Genomic DNA, 18,077 nt, shown 5'->3' with positions numbered 1-18,077 from the left:
GGATAAGAATTGGGGACTGGGCAGGGAGCGTCTCTAAATGAATAAAATTTGGGTACTGGTCAGGGAGCGTCTATAAATGGATAAGAATTGGGGTCTGGGCAGGGAGCGTCTGGAGATGGAGAAGAATTCGAGACTGGGCAGGGAACGTCTCTAAATGAATAAAATTTGGGTACTGGTCAGGGAGCGTCTGTAAATGGATAAGAATTGGGAACTGGGCAGGGAGCGTCTCCAAATGAATAACATTTGGATACTGGTCAGGGAGCGTCTGTAAATGGATAAGAATTGGGGACTGGGCAGGGAGCGACTCTAAATGAATAAAATTTGGGTACTGGTCAGGGAGTGTCTCTAAATGAATAAGATTTGGGTACTGGTCAGGGAGTGTCTGTAGATGGATAAGAATTAGGGACTGGGCAGGGAGCGTCTCTAAATGAATAAGATTTGGGTACTGGTCAGGAAGCATCTGTAAATCGATAAGAATTGGGTACTGGTCAGGAAGCGTCTGTAAATCGATAAGAATTGGAGACTGGGCAGGGAGCGTTTCTAAATGAATAAGATTTGGGGACTGGGCAGGGAGCGTCTAGAAATGCTTAAGAATTGGGGACTGGTTAGGGAGCGTTTTTTTATTCGTTCGTGGGATGTGGGCATCGCTGGCTCGATCTCAGCTCGAGTAATGTGTCCAGTTCTGGGCACCAGGCTTTAGAAAGGACATCAAAGCTTCTGAGACAGTTCAGATGAGATTTACTAGAATGATACCAGAGATGAGGGGTGTCAGTTCTCTGGACAGGCTGGTGAAGCTGGTATTGTTTTCTTCAGAGTAGAGAAGGTTAAGGCAAGATTTAATAGAGGTGTTCAGAATCATGAAGGATTTTCATACGGTAGAGAGGGAGAAACTGTTTCCAATGTCCTGGGGGTCAGTAACCAGAGGACACAGATTTAAAATAATTGGCCAAAAATGTCAAGGGGAGGTGAGGAGAGATCTTTTAACCCAGTAACTGATTCGGATTTGGAATGAATTGTCTGACAGGGTGGTGGAAACAGATTCAATTATAACTTTCATAAAGGAATTGGACAAATATTTCAAAGTGAAATTCTCCAGGATTATGGGGAAATAGGCAGGGGGTTGGAATAATTGCATCTTTTTGTTAGAGAGTCAGCAGAGGCACAATGGGGCCAAATGGCCTCCTTCTGTGCTGTGTGATTCTATGAACATAAGAACTAGAAGCAGGAGTCGGCAATTCAGCCCCTCGAGCCTGCTCTGCCGTTCAATACAATCATGGCTGATCTCATCACGGCAGTTCTTGTTTCTTGCCAGTACAGTGGCGCAGTGGTTAGCACCGCAGCCTCACAGCTCCAGGGACCCGGGTTCGATTCCGGGTACTGCCTGTGTGGAGTTTGCAAGTTCTCCCTGTGTCTGCGTGGGTTTTCTCCGGGTGCTCCGGTTTCCTCCCACAAGCCAAAGACTTGCAGGTTGGTAGGTAAATTGGCCATTATAAATTGTCACTAGTATAGGTAGGTGGTAGGGAAATACAGGGGCAGGTGGGGATGTTTGGTAGGAATATGGGATTAGTGTAGGATTAGTATAAATGGGTGGTTGATGGTCGGCACAGACTCGGTGGGCCGAAGGGCCTGTTTCAGTGCTGTATCTCTAATCTAGATGTCACTTCACTCCAATGCAGTGAAGTTTACAAATCTGAGAGAGACACAACAGGAAGTAATTGTTCACATTATATTGAATGTGTGGGATTTAGAAATACTCGGAGTGGAGACGAGTTATTACTTGTCTGCTCGATCCCCATAGCCCTGTAAAATTGTTTCCTTCAAGTGCCCATTCAAATTCCTTTTGTAATCCTCGATTATTTCCATTTCCACCGCCCTCGTGGGCAGCGAGTTACAGATCATCACCAATCACTGTGTAAAAAAGTTCTTCCGCACATTCCCCCTGTATCTCCTGTCCAAAACCTTCAGTCTGTGTCCCCTAGTCCTTGTACCAATAGTTAACGGGAACAATGTTTCCTTGCCAACTTATTTAAAACTGTCATAGCCGAAAACACATCTATCAATTCTTCCCTCACTCTCGTTTGATACAGGCAGAACAACCCTAGCTTTTCCAACCTAACCTTGTAACTAAAATCCTCCATCCCTGGATCCATTCTGGTGAATTTCCTCTGCATCCTCTCAAGGACCCTCACATTCTTTCATAAGTGTGGTAAGCAAAACTGGAAGCAACACTCCAATTGGGGCCTAATCAGAGTTTTATAATGGTTCAGCATAACTTCCCTGCTTTTGTACTCAATGCCTCTATTTATAAAGCCCAAGATCCCATATGCTTTGCGAACCACTCTCGCAATATGTCTTGCCACCTTCAAAGATTGATGCACATGAACCCCAAGTCCCTCTATTCCAACACACACTTTAGAACTGTGCCAATAAGTATATATTGCCTCTCCCTATTCCTTCTGCCAAAATACATCACCTCACATTTATCACTGTTAAATTCCATCTGCCACCTGTCTGCCCATTCTGCTAGCCTATCATTGTCCTGTTGCAGGCAGTTCATATCATCCTCACTGTTTGCCACTCCTCCAAGTTTGTTGTCATTGGGATATTTTGAGATTCTACTCTGTCTTCCAAGATCAAAGTCATTTATCTTGAGCAAAAAAAGCAGTGATTCTAGCACTGACCCTTGGGCAACACCTCTGTCGACTATCCTCCAGTCTGACAAAGAACCATTTCATAAGACTCGCTGTTTTCTGTCCTTAAACCAATTTTCTATCCAATTGGACACTGACCCTCCTACACCACGAACCTCAATTTTGTTAACCACCCTTTTATGTGGTACCTTGTCAAACGCTTCCTTAAAATCCATATAAACAACATCCACTGCATTCCCTTCATCAACCTGCTCTGTTAGTTCATCAAAAAATGCAGTTCGATTAGTCAAGCATGAACTTTCATTTATAAATCCATGCTCACTCTCCTTAATTAACTCAAACCTCTCCAAGTGACTGTTGATTTTTTACCCTGATTATTCTTTCTAAAACCTTACCCACCACTGCTGTTAATCTAACTAGCCTGTAGTTACCCAGACTGTCCTTACACCCTTTCTTGAATAAGGGCGTCGCATTTGCCACTGTTTATCCTCTGGCACCTCCCCCGTATCCAGGGAAGATTGGAAGATTATACTGAACCCTTCCGTTATCTGCATCCACATTTCCTTTCGCAACCTGGGCTGCAAGCCATCCGGATCAGGTGATTTATCTACCCGAAGCACAGCCAGCCTTTTTAGTACCTCCGTCTCTCAATTTGTACTCTCTCCATTGCCTCTACTCTCTTCACTTCTACTGATATTTTGTCCAATTCAACTTCCTTAGTGATCACTGATACAAAGTACTCATTAAGCAGATTAACATTGCCCTGCACCTCTAAGCTTATATTATCCTCTTTCTCCCAAATAGGCGCGACTCAACCTCTTACTACCCACTTATCATTTACATGCTGCTCGAAGATTTTTGGGTTTCCTTTCATGTTGACTGCCATTTTATTCTCATAGAAATAGAGAATAAGCTAAATATAGAAGATATAAGTATTTCCCATCCTTGATGAGGTGGAACTTTTTTATGTTGTGGGTAGTAATGACTTGGCCCACGAGTGTGCTGGAAGCAGAGACAATCAATGATTTGAAAAGGAAATTGGATGGATACTTGAAGGAAAGAAACTTGCAGGAGGAAAGGGATCGAGCTGGTGAGTGGAACTGACTAGATTGCTCCGGGGAGAGCCAGCATGGACGTGATAGGCCAAACGATCATCTTCTATGCTGTAAATGACTCTGTGTTGTTTCTCAAATTCAATCCACTGGTGTTTGGTAAATAATTGCAAAGTAAATTGTGCAACAGGAAAATCAGAACCAAGGCAAGGGACGCATAAGGGAGCGGAATTGCTGAAACTCGGGATTGAACCAGGGATCTTTAGATTTTCAGTCTAACGCTCTCCCAACTGAGCTATTTCAGCCCCACATTAACAGTGGTTCGGTGTCCTTATTTTGGAAGAAAATACATACATTCAAGTTTTCCAAAAAATTAAATAACACAACATGTGAGTAATATTCCCCATTGCTTTCTCAGTACTGATGGATTGTGAAGCGGGAGACAGCCAGAAGTGCCAATGAGCCGCACAGACCCTGAGCTGAGAATGAAATGAGATCAAATTCAATCTTTCATAGCGAGATGCTGCAGAGAGGTAAGAGTCCTGAATCAAAGCGAGATTTGCTCATTTCAAACACTCGCTGTACTCTCTGCTCAAGAAGCCTTAAAAAAGGGAAAAACAGAATGGCACTCAAACTCACAACCCTGCCATTAAAAGTCTCATGTTCGACTGACAGAACTGTCACTTCTACTCGCTCTCTTATTGGATGGATGCAACTCCAACGCAGGGGTGGCATTCAAATCCTCCCATGGGTCCACATGTCAGACTGAGTTCCATGTTGTAGAATCAAGCAAAGGAAATCTGCTCACTTCCAAAACTATCAGCGGATTGAAGCTGATTACGATCAACATCATCAGAGGTCAGAACGACCTGGTGAAAGAAGACACTCTGAAGAATGATCCACAATTATTCAAAGGCATCGACAAAGTGAAAAACAAGAAAATCGATGAGTCAATGCAAGTCAAACAACAGAAACACTGAAGAATTCCATTCCATTCCAGTCCAGAACCCAGTCCTGTTGTATTTGGAGTCAGGTCACAATTGCAGTAACAACTTTATATTCCCACTTGGCCATCTGTACATTTAGTTAATTACAATTTTGTCGACAAGCTCTTTGAATCCAGTTGTCTGGTCCTCAAGCCAGCTCCGTATGGAAGTCAATTCCACTTTCTGCAAGGCTGAAACCAATAGATAACCTTAATCTAAAAATGCCAGCAGACCAGGGCTCGTCTGGGATTTAAACTCAGGATCTCTCACATGTTAATTAACCATACTCCCTAAGCGAGAATCATACCCCTGGACTAACGAGCCACTGACAGGTCAGGCTTTATTAGCTGCTGTGGAATTTCACTGGAACCCCCCAGCCAATCATCCATTTTTTTTCAGATCAAAGCAACATCCTGCAAATGCTGAAATAAAAACAGAATGTGGTGGAAATGCTCAGCAGCTCTGGCAGCATCTGTGCTGTGAGAAACACAGTTAACGTTTCAGGGCACTCACCTTTTGTTTCAGCCATCCTTTCAGACTGCTTCGGTCCATCCAATCTCACTTTCTACTCAATCCACATTTTAACCATTCACTACGTTACTACATTTTTCATGAATTCCTCATTTCTTTTATTAATGACAATTTTGTATTTCTGGCCTTTGCTTCAGACACCACCACAAGTGGAATCATGTCTCCATCTACCCAATCAAACCACATCGCTGTTTCCTCACATTGCAATGTTTCTTTAACCCTGACAGACTGTGGAGTTTCTGCTGCTTGATTGCAGTTCTTGCTTCCCGCCAGTAGATGTCACCTCACTCCAATACAGTGAAGTTTACAAATCTGAGAGAGACACAACAGGAAATAATTGTTCACATTATAGTGAATGTGTGGGATTTAGAAATACTAGGAGTGGAGACGAGTTATTATTGCACTCTGCTATTGCATCTTTTATAATGGACTCCAGCATTTTCCCCACGACTGATGTCAGGCTAACCGGTATATAATTCGCTGTTTTCTTTCTGCCTCTTTTTTTAAATAATGGAGTTACATTAACTACCGTCCAATCCATTGGAACTGTTCCAGAGTCGATAGAAGTTTGTAAAAAGGCCAGAAATGCATCTGCTATTTCAAGGGCCACTTCCTTAAGTACTCTGGGATGTAGATTATCAGGCCCTGGGGATTTATCGGCCTTCAATCCCATCAATTTCCCAAACATTCCCTACTAATACTGATTTCATACAGTTCCTCCTTCTCACTAGACCCTATGTTCCCCAACATTTCTGGGAGATAATTTGTATCCTCCGTTGTGAAGACAGATCCAAAGTATGTATTTAATTGGTCTGCCATTTCTTTGTTCCCCATTATAAATTCCCCCGTTTCTGACTGCAAGGGGCCCACATTTGTCTTCACTAATCTTTTTCTCGACACATATCTATAGAAGCTTTTGCAGTCAGTTTTTGTGTTCTCTGTTAGCTTACTCTCATACTCTATTTCCCCCTTCTTAATCAATCCTTTTGTCCTCCTCTGCTAAATTCCAAACTGCTCATTTCAAACACTCCCTGTACTCTCTGCTCATGAAGCCTTAAACAAAGGAAAAACAGAATGGCACTCAAACTCACAACCCTGCCATTAAAAGTCTCATATTCGACTGACAGAACTGTCACTTCTACTCGGTCTCTTATTGGATGGATGCAACTCCAACGCAGGGATAGCATTCAAATCCTCCCATGGGTCCACATGTCAGACTGAGTTCCATGTTGTAGACTCAAGCAAAGGAAATTTGCTCACTTCCAAAACTGTCAGCGAATTGAAGCTGATTACAATCAACATCATCGGAGGTCAGAACTACCTGGTAAATGGAGACACCCTGAAGAAGGATCCACAATTATTCAAAGGCATCGACAAAGTGAAGAACAAGAAAATCGATGAGTCAATGCAAGCCAAACAACAGAAACACTGAAGAATTCCATTCCATTCCAGTCCAGAACCCAGTCCTGTTGTTTTTGGAGTCAGGTCTCAATTACTGCAACAAATTTATATTCCCACTTGGCAATCAGTACATTTAGTTAATTGCAATTTTGTCGATAAGCTCTTTGAATCCAGTTGTCTGGTCCTCAAGCCAGCTCCGCATGGAAGTCAATTCCACCTTCTGCAAGGCTGAAACCAACAGATAACCTTAATCGAAAAATGCCAGCAAACCAGGGCTAGTCCGGGACTTGAACCCGGGATCTCTCGCACGTTAATTAACCATACTCCCTAAGCGAGAATCACTCCCCTAGACCAACAAGCCACTGACAGATCAGGCTTTATTAGCTGCTGTGGAATTTCACTGAAACCCCCCAGCCAATCATCCATTTTTTTTCAGATCAAAGCAACATCCTGCAAATGCTGAAATAAAAACAGAAAGTGCTGGAAAAGTTCAGCAGCTCTGGCAGCATCTGTGCTGTGAGAAACACAGTTAACGTTTCAGGGCACTCACCTTTTGTTTCAGCCATCCTTTCAGACTGCTTCTGTCCATCCAATCTCACTTTCTATTCTATCCACATTCTAATCATTCACTACGTCACTACATTTTTCATGAATTCCTCACTTCTTTTATTAATGACAATTTTGTATTTCTGGCCTTTGCTTCAGACACCACCACAAGTGGAATCATGTCTCCATCTACCCAATCAAACCACTTCGCTGTTTCCTCACATTGCAATGTTTCTTTAACCCTGACAGACTATGGAGCTTCTGCTGCTTGATTGTGTTTCTGGCTTCCCGCCAGTAGATGTCACCTCACTCCAATACAGTGAAGTTTACAAATCTGAGAGAGACACAACAGGAAATAATTGTTCACATTATAGTGAATGTGTGGGATTTAGAAATACTAGGAGTGGAGACGAGTTATTTTTGCACTCTGCTATTACATCTTTTATAATGGACTCCAGCATTTTCCCCACGACTGATGTCAGGCTAACCGGTATATAATTCGCTGTTTTCTTTCTGCCTCTTTTTTTAAATAGCGGAGTTACATTAACTACCGTCCAATCCATTGGAACTGTTCCAGAGTCGATCGAATTTTGAAAAAAGACCATAAATGCATCTGCTATTTCAAGGGCCACTTCCTTAAGTACTCTGGGATGTAGATTATCAGGCCCTGGGGATTTATCGGCCTTCAATCCCATCAATTTCACAAACATTCCCTACTAATACTGATTTCATACAGTTCCTCCTTCTCACTAGACCCTATGTTCCCCAACATTTCTGGGAGATAATTTGTATCCTCCTTTGTGAAGACAGATCCAAAGTATGTATTTAATTGGTCTGCCATTTCTTTGTTCCCCATTATAAATTCCCCCGTTTCTGACTGTAAGGGGCCCACATTTGTCTTCACTAATCTTTTTCTCTACACATATCTATCGAAGCTTTTACAGTCAGTTTTTATGTTCTCTGCTAGCTTACTCTCATACTCTATTTCCCCCTTCTTAATCAATCCTTTTGTCCTCCTCTGCTAAATTCCAAACTGCTCACAATCTTCAGGTTTGCTGCTTGTTCTGGCCATTTTATATTTCTCCTCCTTGGATCTAATACTTTCCTTAATTTCTTTTGTAAGCCACAGTTGAGCCACCCTTCCTGTTTTACTTTTGCACAGACAGGAATGAACAATTGTTGTAATTCATCCATGCGCTCTTTAAATGCTAGCCATTGCCTATCCACTGTCAACCCTTTAAGTAACGTTCCCCAATCTATCATAGCCAACTCCCGCCTCATACCTTCATAGTTTTCTTTGTTTAGATTCAGGACCCGAGTCTCGGAATCAACTCTCTCACTCTCCATCTTAATGAAGAATTTTATCATATTAAGGGCGCATTTCCCCAAGGGACCCCACACAACAAGATTGCTAACTAATCCTTTCTCATTACACAATACCCAGTCCAGGATGGCCTGTTCTCCAGAGGTGTTATACACCTCTATCAATTCTCCACTCAATCTCCTTTGATATAGGCAGAATAATCCGAGCTTTTACAACCTAACCTTGTAACTAAAATCCCCCATCCCTGGATCCATTCTGGTAAATCACCTCTGCGTCCTCTCAAGGACCCTCACATTCTTTCTAAAGTCTGCTGAGCAGAACTGGAAGCAACACTCCAATTGGGGCCTAACCAGAGTTTTATAATGGTTCAGCATAACTTCCCTGCTTTTGTACTCAATGCCTCTATTTATAAAGCCCAAGATCCCATATGCTTTGCGAACCACTCTCGCAATATGTCTTGCCACCTTCAAAGATTGATGCACATGAACCCCAAGTTCCACTATTCCAGCACACTCTTTAGAACTGTGCCATTAAGTATATATTGCCTCTCCCTATTCCTTTACATCACCTCACACTTATCACTATTAAATTCCATCTGCCACCTGTCTGCCCATTCTGCTAGCCTATCACTGTCCTGTTGCAGGCAGTTCATATCATCCTCACTGTTTGCCGCTCCTCCAAGTTTGTTGTCATCGGGATATTTTGAGATTCTACTCTGTATTCCAAGATCCAAGTCAATTACCTTGAGCAAAAAAAGCAGTGGTTCTATCACTGACCCTTGGGGGACACCACTGTCGACTATCCTCCAGTCTGACAAAGAACCATTTAATAAGACTCGCTGTTTTCTGTCCTTAAACCAATTTTCTATCCAATTGGACACTGACCCTCCTAGACCACGAACCTCAATTTTGTTAACCGCCCTTTTATGTGGTACCTTGTCAAACGCTTCCTTAAAATCCATATAAACAACATCCACTGCATTCCCTTCATCAACCTGCTCTGTTAGTTCATCAAAAAATGCAGTTAGATTAGTCAAGCATGAACTCCCATTTATAAATCCATGCTCACTCTCTTTAATTAACTCGAACCTCTCCAAGTGACTGTTGATTTTTTACCCTGATTATTCTTCCTAAAACCTTACCCACCGCTGCTGTTAATCTAACTAGCCTGTAGTTACCCGGACTGTCCTTACACCCTTTCTTGAATAAGGGTGTCGCATTTGCCACTGTTTAATCCTCTGGCACCTCCCCCATATCCAGGGAAGATTGGAAGATTATAGCAAGCCCTTCCGTTATCTGCATCCGCATTTCCTTTCGCAACCTGGGATGTGAGCCATCCGGACCAGGTGATTTATCTTCCCTAAGCACAGCCAGCCTTTTTAGTACCTCCCTCTCCTAATTTGTACTCTCTCCATTGCCTCTTCTTTCTTCACTTCAACAGATATTTTGTCAAATTCCACTTCCTTAGTGATCACTGATGCAAAGTACTCATTAAGTAGATTAACATTGCCCTGCACCTCTAAGCTTATATTATCCTTTTTGTCCCTAATAGGCCCGACTCAACCTCTTACTACCCACTTATCATTTACATGCTGCTCGAAGATTTTTGTGTTTCCTTTCATGTTGACTGTCCGTCTATTCTCATAGAAATAGAGAATAAGCAAATATAGAAGATGTAAGTATTTCCCATCCTTGATGAGGTGGAATTTTTTATGTTGCGGGTGGTAATGTCTTGGCCCACGAGTGTGGTGGAAGCAGAGACAATCAATGATTTGAAAAGGAAATTGGATGGATACTTGAAGGAAAGAAACTTGCAGGAGGAAAGGGATCGAGCTGGTGAGTGGAACTGACGAGATTGCTCTGGGGAGAGCCAGCATGGACGTGATAGGCCAAACGACCACCTTCTGTGGTGTAAATGACTCTGTGTTGTTTCTCAAATTCAATCCACTGGTGCTTGGTAAATAATTTCAAAGTAAATTGTGCAACCGGAAAATCAGAACCAAGGCAAGGGACGCATAAGGAAGCAAAATTGCTGAAACCCAGGATTGAACCAGGAACATTTAAATCTTCACTCTAACGCTCTCCCAACTGAGCTATTCCAGCCCGACATTAACAGTGGCTTGTTGTCCTTGTTTTGGAAGAAAATACATACATTCAAGTTTTCCAAAAAATTAAAGAACACAACATGTGAGTAATATTCCCCACTGCTTTCTCAGTACTGATGGATTGTGAAGCGGGAGACAGCCAGAAGTGCCACTGAGCCGCACAGACCCCGAGCTGAGAATGAAATGAGATCAAATTCAATCTTTCATAGTGAGATGCTGCTGAGAGGTAAGAGTCCTGAATCAAAGCGAGACTTGCTCATTTCAAACACTCCCTGTACTCTCTGCTCATGAAGCCTTAAAAAAGGGAAAAACAGAATGGCACTCAAACTCACAACCCTGCCATTAAAAGTCTCATATTCGACTGACAGAACTGTCACTTCTACTCGGTCTCTTATTGGATGGATACAACTCCAACGCAGGGATGGCATTCAAATCCTCCCATGGGTCCACATGTCAGACTGAGTTCCATGTTGTAGACTCAAGCAAAGGAAATCTGCTCACTTCCAAAACTATCAGCGAATTGAAGCTGATTACAATCAACATCATCGGAGGTCAGAACGACCTGGTGAAAGGAGACACCCTGAAGAAGGTTCCACAATTATTCAAAGGCATCGACAAAGTGAAAAACAAGAAAATCGATGAGTCAATGCAAGCCAAACAACAGAAACACTGAAGAATTCCATTCCATTCCAGTCCAGAACCCAGTCCTGTTGTTTTTGGAGTCAGGTCACAATTACAGCAACAACTGTATATTCCCACTTGGCTATCAGTGCATTTCGTTAATCGCAATTTTGTCGACAAGCTCTTTGAATCCAGTTGTCTGGTCCTCAAGCCAGCTCCGGATGGAAGTCAATTCCACCTTCTGCAAGGCTGAAACCAATAGATAACCTTAATCTAAAAATGCCAGCAGACCAGGGCTCGTCTAGGACTTGAACTCCGGATGTCTCGCATGTTAATTAACCATACTCCCTAAGCGAGAATCATACCCCTAAACCAACGAGCCACTGACGGATGCGGTTTGATTAGCTGCTGTGGAATTTCACTGGAACCCCCCAGCCAATCATCCATTTTTTTTCAGATCAAAGCAACATCCTGCAAATGCTGAAATAAAAACAGAAAGTGCTGGAAATGTTCAGCAGCTCTGGCAGCATCTGTGCTGTGAGAAACACAGTTAACGTTTCAGGGCACTCACCTTTTGTTTCAGCCATCCTTTCAGACTGCTTCTGTCCATCCAATCTCACTTTCTATTCTATCCACATTCTAATCATTCACTACGTTACTACATTTTTCATGAATTCCTCATTTCTTTTATTAATGACAATTTTGTATTTCTGGCCTTTGCTTCAGACACCACCACAAGTGGAATCGTGTCTCCATCTACCCAATCAAACCACTTCGCTGTTTCCTCACATTGCAATGTTTCTTTAACCCTGACAGACTGTGGAGTTTCTGCTGCTTGATTGCAGTTCTTGCTTCCCACCAGTAGATGTCACCTCACTCCAAAACAGTGAAGTTTACAAATCTGAGAGAGACACAACAGGAAATAATTGTTCACATTATAGTGAATGTGTGGGATTTAGAAATACTAGGAGTGGAGACGAGTTATTATTGCATTCTGCTATTACATCTTTTATAATGGACTCCAGCATTTTCCCCACGACTGATGTCAGGCTAACCGGTATACAATTCGCTGTTTTCTTTCTGCCTCTTTTTTTAAATAGTGGAGTTACATTAACTACCGTCCAATCCATTGGAACTGTTCCAGAGTCGATAGAATTTTGAAAAAAGACCAGAAATGCATCTGCTATTTCAAGGGACGCTTCCCTAAGTACTCTTGGATGTAGATTATCAGGCCCTGGGGATTTATCGGCCTTCAATCCCATCAATTTCCCAAACATTCCCTACTAATACTGATTTCATACAGTTCCTCCTTCTCACTAGACCCTATGTTCCCCAACATTTCTGGGAGATAATTTGTATCCTCCTTTGTGAAGACAGATCCAAAGTATGTATTTAATTGGTCTGCCATTTCTTTGTTCCCCATTATAAATTCCCCCGTTTCTGACTGCAAGGGGCCCACATTTGTCTTCACTAATCTTTTTCTCTACACATATCTATAGAAACTTTTCCAGTCAGTTTTTGTGTTCTCTGCTAGCTTACTCTCATACTCTGTTTCCCCCTTCTTAATCAATCCTTTTGTCCTCCTCTGCTAAATTCCAAACTGCTCACAATCTTCAGGTTTGCTGCTTGTTCTGGCCATTTTATATTTCTCCTCCTTGGATCTAATACTTTCCTTAATTTCTTTTGTAAGCCACTGTTGAGCCACCCTTCCTGTTTTACTTTTGCACAGACAGGAATGAACAATTGTTGTAATTCATCCATGCGCTCTTTAAATGCTAGCCATTGCCTATCCACTGTCAACCCTTTAAGTAACGTTCCCCAATCTATCATAGCCAACTCCCGCCTCATACCTTCATAGTTTCCTTTATTTAGATTCAGGACCCGAGTCTCGGAATCAACTCTCTCACAATCCATCTTAATGAAGAATTTTATCATATTATGGGCGCACTTCCCCAAGGGACCCCACACAACAAGATTGTTAACTAATCCTTTCTCATTACACAATACCCAGTCCAGGATGGCCTGTTCTCTTGAGGTGTTATACACCTCTATCAATTCTCCACTCAATCCCCTTTGATATAGGCAGAATAATCCTAGCTTTTCCAACCTAACCTTGTAACTAAAATCCCCCATCCCTGGATCCATTCTGGTAAATCACCTATGCGTCCTCTCAAGGACCCTCACATTCTTTCTAAAGTCTGCTGAGCAGAACTGGAAGCAACACTCCAATTGTGGCCTAACCAGAGATTTATAATGGTTCAGCATAACTTCCCTGCTTTTGTACTCAATGCCTCTATTTGTAAAGCCCAAGATCCCATATGCTTTGCGACCCACTCTCGCAATATGTCTTGTCACCTTCAAAGATTGATGCACATGAACCCCAAGTTCCTCTATTCCAGCACACTCTTTAGAACTGTGCCATTAAGTATATATTCCCTCTCCCTATTCCTTTACATCACCTCACACTTGTCACTATTAAATTCCATCTGCCACCTGTCTGCCCATTCTGCTAGCCTATCACTGTCCTGTTGCAGGCAGTTCATATCATCCTCACTGTTTGCCGCTCCTCCAAGTTTGTTGTCATCGGGATATTTTGAGATTCTACTCTGTATTCCAAGATCAAAGTCAATTACCTTGAGCAAAAAAAGCAGTGGTTCTAGCACTGACCCTTGGGGAACACCACTGTCGACTATCCTCCAGTCTGACAAAGAACCATTTAATAAGACTCGCTGTTTTCTGTCCTTAAACCAATTTTCCATCCAATTGGACACTGACCCTCCTATACCACGAACCTCAATTTTGTTAACCGCCCTTTTGTGTGGTACCTCGTCAAACGCTTCCTTAAAATCCATATAAACAACATCCACTGCATTCCCTTCATCAACCTGCTCTGTTAGTTCATCAAAAAATGCAGTTAGATTAGTCAAGCATGAACTCTCATTTATAAATCCATGCTCACTCTCCTTAATTAACTCGAACCTCTCCAAGTGACTGTTGATTTTTTACCCTGATTATTCTTTCTAAAACCTTACCCACCGCTGCTGTTAATCTATCTGGCCTGTAGTTACCCGGACTGTCCTTACACCCTTTCTTGAATAAGGGTGTCGCATTTGCCACTGTTTAATCCTCTGGCACCTCCCCCGTATCAGGGAAGATTGGAAGATTATAGCAAGCCCTTGCATTATCTGCATCCGCATTTCCTTTCGCAACCTGGGATGTGAGCCATCCGGACCAGGTGATTTATCTTCCCTAAGCACAGCCAGCCTTTTTATTACCTCCCTCTCCTAATTTGTACTCTCTCCATTGCCTCTACTTTCTTCACTTCAGCTGATATTTTGTCAAATTCCACTTCCTTAGTGATCACTGATGCAAAGTACTCATTAAGTAGATTAACATTGCCCTGCACCTCTAAGCTTATATTATCCTTTTTGTCCCTAATGGGCCCGACTCAACCTCTTACTACCCACTTATCATTTACATGCTGCTCGAAGATTTTTGGGTTTCTTTTCATGTTGACTGCCAGTCTATTCTCATAGAAATAGAGAATAAGCTAAATATAGAAGATGTAAGTATTTCCCATCCTTGATGAGGTGGAATTTTTTATGTTGTGGGTGGTAATGACTTGGTCCACGAGTGTGGTGGAAGCAGAGACAATCAATGATTTGAAAAGGAAATTGGATGGATACTTGAAGGAAAGAAACTTGCAGGAGGAAAGGGATCCAGCTGGTGAGTGGAACTGACTAGATTGCTCCGGGGAGAGCCAGCATGGACGTGATAGGCCAAAGGACCACCTTCTATGTTGCAAATGACTCGGTGTTGTTTCTCAAATTCAATCCACTGGTGCTTGGTAAATAATCTCAAAGGAAATTGTGCAACTGGAAAATCAGAACCAATGCAAGGGACACATAAAGAAGCGAAATTGCTGAAACCTGGGATATAACCAGGGACCTTTAGATCTTCAGTCTAATGCTCTCCCAACTGAGCTATTTCGGCCCGACGTGAACAGTGACTTGGTGTCCTTGTTTTGGAAGAAAATACATACATTCAAGTTTTCCAAAAAATTAAAGAACACAACATGTGAGTAATATTCCCCATTGCTTTTTCAGAACTGATGGATTGTGAAGCGGGAGACAGCCAGAAGTGCCACTGAGACGCACCGACCCCGAGCTGAGAATGAAATGAGATCAAATTCAATCTTTCACAGTGAGATGCTGCTGACAGGTAAGAGTCCTGAATCAAAGCGAGACTTGCTCATTTCAAACACTCCCTGTACTCTCTGCTCATGAAGCCTTAAAAAAGGGAAAAACAGAATGGCACTCAAACTCACAACCCTGCCATTAAAAGTCTCATATTCGACTGACAGAACTGTCACTTCTACTCGGTCTCTTATTGGATGGATGCAACTCCAACGCAGGGATGGCATTCAAATCCTCCCATGGGTCCACATGTCAGACTGAGTTCCATGTTGTCGACTCAAGGAAAGGAAATCTGCTCACTTCCAAAACTATCAGCGAATTGAAGCTGATTACAATCAACATCATCAGAGGTCAGAACGACCTGGTGAAAGGAGACACCCTGAAGACGGATCCACAATTATTCAAAGGCATCGACAAAGTGAAAAAAAAGAAAATCGATGAGTCAATGCAAGCCAAACAACAGAAACACTGAAGAATTCCATTCCATTCCAGTCCAGAACCCAGTCCTGTTGTTTTTGGAGTCAGGTCACAATTACAGCAACAACTTTGTCTTCCCACTTGGCTATCTGCACATTCAGTGAATTGCAATTTTGTCGACAAGCTCTTTGAATCCAGTTGTCTGGTCCTCAAGCCAGCTCCGGATGGAAGTCAGTTCCAACTTCTGCAAGGCTGAAACCAATAGATAACATTAATCGAAAAACACCAGCAGACCAGGGCTCGTCCGGGACTTGAACTCGGGATCTCTCGCACGTTAATTAACCATACTCCCTAAGCGAGAATCATACCCCTAGACCAACAAGCCACTGACAGGACGAATTTTATTAGCTGCTGTGGAATTTCACTGGAACCTCCCAGCCAATCATCCATTTTTTTTCAGATCAAAGCAACATCCTGCAAATGCTGAAATAAAAACAGAAAGTGCTGGAAATGTTCAGCAGCTCTGGCAGCATCTGTGCTGTGAGAAACACAGTTAATGTTTCAGGGCACTCACCTTTTGTTTCAGCCATCCTTTCAGACTGCTTCTGTCCATCCAATCTCACGTTCTATTCTATCCACATTCTAACCATTCACTACGTTACTACATTTTTCATGAATTCCTCATTTCTTTTATTAATGACAATTTTGTATTTCTGGCCTTTGCTTCAGACACCACCACAAGTGGAATCATGTCTCCATCTACCCAATCAAACCACTTCGCTGTATCCTCACATTGCAATGTTTCTTTAACCCTGACAGACTGTGGAGTTTCTGCTGCTTGATTGCAGTTCTGGCTTCCCGCCAGTAGATGTCACCTCACTCCAATACAGTGAAGTTTACAAATCTGAGAGAGACACAACAGGAAATAATTGTTCACATTATAGTGAATGTGTGGGATTTAGAAATACTAGGAGTGGAGACGAGTTATTATTGCACTCTGCTATTACATCTTTTATAATGGACTCCAGCATTTTCCCCACGACTGATGTCAGGCTAAATGGTATATAATTCGCTGTTTTCTTTCTGCCTCTTTTTTTAAATAGCGGAGTTACATTAACTACCGTCCAATCCATTGGAACTGTTCCAGAGTCGATAGAATTTTGAAAAAAGACCAGAAATGCATCTGCTATTTCAAGGGCCACTTCCTTAATTACTCTGGGATGTAGATTATCAGGCCCTGGGGATTTATCGGCCTTCAATCCCATCAATTTCCCAAACATTCCCTACTAATACTGATTTCATACAGTTCCTCCTTCTCACTAGACCCTATGTTCCCCAACATTTCTGGGAGATAATTTGTATCCTCCTTTGTGAAGACAGATCCAAAGTATGTATTTAATTGGTCTGCCATTTCTTTGTTCCCCATTATAAATTCCCCCGTTTCTGACTGCAAGGGGCCCACATTTGTCTTCACTAATCTTTTTCTCTACACATATCTATGGAAGCTTTTACAGTCAGTTTTTATGTTCTTTGCTAGCTTACTCTCATACTCTATTTCCCCCTTCTTAATCAATCCTTTTGTCCTCCTCTGCTAAATTCCAAACTGCTCACAATCTTCAGGTTTGCTGCTTGTTCTGACCATTTTATATTTCTCCTCCTTGGATCTAATACTTTCCTTAATTTCTTTTGTAAGCCACAGTTGAGCCACCCTTCCTGTTTTACTTTTGCACAGACAGGAATGAACAATTGTTGTAATTCATCCATGCGCTCTTTAAATGCTAGCCATTGCCTATCCACTGTCAACCCTTTAAGTAACGTTCCCCAATCTATCATAGCCAACTCCCGCCTCATACCTTCATAGTTTCCTTTGTTTAGATTCAGGACCCGAGTCTCGGAATCAACTCTCTCACTCTCCATCTTAATGAAGAATTTTATCATATTATGGGCGCACTTCCCCAAGGTACCCCACACAACAAGATTGTTAACTAATCCTTTCTCATTACACAATACCCAGTCCAGGATGGCCTGTTCTCTAGAGGTGTTTTACACCTCTATCAATTCTCCACTAATCTCCTTTGATATAGGCAGAATAATCCTAGCTTTTCCAACCTAACCTTGTAACTAAAATCCCCCATCCCTGGATCCATTCTGGTAAATCGCCTCTGCGTCCTCTCAAGGACCCTCACATTCTTTCTAAAGTCTGCTGAGCAGAACTGGGAGCAACACTCCAATTGGGGCCTAACCAGAG

The 18,077-nt window shown here is 42.3% G+C and overlaps 1 non-coding gene across 1 annotated transcript; it reads right to left on the bottom strand.

Annotated features, from left to right (window-relative positions):
* Positions 1-3,935: 3,935 nt before the first annotated feature.
* On the bottom strand, positions 3,936-4,008 carry trnaf-gaa (transfer RNA phenylalanine (anticodon GAA)). Its single transcript has one exon. It is a non-coding gene; the product is annotated as a tRNA-Phe (tRNA).
* Between the last annotated feature and the right edge of the window lie 14,069 nt (positions 4,009-18,077).

This window comes from Heterodontus francisci, unplaced genomic scaffold (genome assembly GCF_036365525.1).
Source record: "Heterodontus francisci isolate sHetFra1 unplaced genomic scaffold, sHetFra1.hap1 HAP1_SCAFFOLD_59, whole genome shotgun sequence".
Lineage (NCBI taxonomy): Eukaryota > Metazoa > Chordata > Chondrichthyes > Heterodontiformes > Heterodontidae > Heterodontus > Heterodontus francisci.
This window is presented reverse-complemented; position numbering and strand designations above follow the sequence as displayed.